Below are 1,094 nucleotides of genomic sequence, written 5' to 3' on the forward strand. Positions count from 1 at the left end.
CCTTGACATTGAGAAACGGGGCATATCTCTAAGGGAGACCCCAGGCCCCCTCCTGACAAAACCCATATTGGCCGCTTGTACCCTGGATCTTGTTCTTTTGGTCATGACCCAACCTTCATGACCAGGTAGATCGAGAGGTTTGCTTTGTGGCTCAGGTCTCTTTTTGTCACAACGGTGCGATAAATTAAATGCAATACCGGACCCGCTGTGCAATCTCCTGCTACATTGTCCCCTAACTCGCGAACAAGACCCCAAGGTATTTAAACTCCTTCACTTGGGGTAAGGACTCATTCCCTGCCTTAAGAAGGCACTCCATTTTTCAGATTTGGAGGTCATGGAATATTATGTAAATTGTATCAATCAGATGGATTACATGTTTGTGAAATTAATTTATGCAAATCAGAAGAGAAACACATGAAAGTATTTTGAACATTGCATTGTAAAAGCCAAATGAAATTACCTTTGATAATACACTGATTAGTTTTGGTGAAAAAGCAACTTCATAATTCTGTGTTGTACTTAGTCAATTGAAGACATGGTTACATGTTTGTAAAACCAGCCATTTTTTTGACCAACTTTGAGTTTTGTACTAAGAGTTGTAATGTTTTACCACCTATTTGCAATAATAGTACCAAAGGGATAAGTGTAATGAGTGTATATCTCACAGAAATTTGTGAAAACAGTGTACTGCACTTCAGGTATTCTGTATTTTTGGCCAGCTAGAAAAAATGCCAGAAAACGTTGAAAGCTCACTGTAGAGGATTTATCTATCTCCACTTTGCCCTCTTGTTTTAAAAAGTGAACATTTTTACCAAAGAAGAGCGTATCTGACAGGCTCCAGCAATACATAAAAAAATCAGTTACAGCAAGATGAAGGATGTGCGATAAAATGGCACAAAAGATGGGGAAATGCTTAAAAAATGAAAAGTAACATGAGTAATGTTTGAGTTATTTTGACCTTATACATCATGGCACTTGAAAGACTCTCTAGAAAGTTACTTGAATTTGTCCACTCTGTCATCACCTGAGACTGTGGGTGTGTGTGTGCGTGTGTGTGTGAGTGTGAGTGTGTGTGCTTGCGTGCGTGCGTGCAT

The sequence above is a fragment of the Etheostoma cragini genome, chromosome 17 (assembly GCF_013103735.1).
Source record: "Etheostoma cragini isolate CJK2018 chromosome 17, CSU_Ecrag_1.0, whole genome shotgun sequence".
Lineage (NCBI taxonomy): Eukaryota > Metazoa > Chordata > Actinopteri > Perciformes > Percidae > Etheostoma > Etheostoma cragini.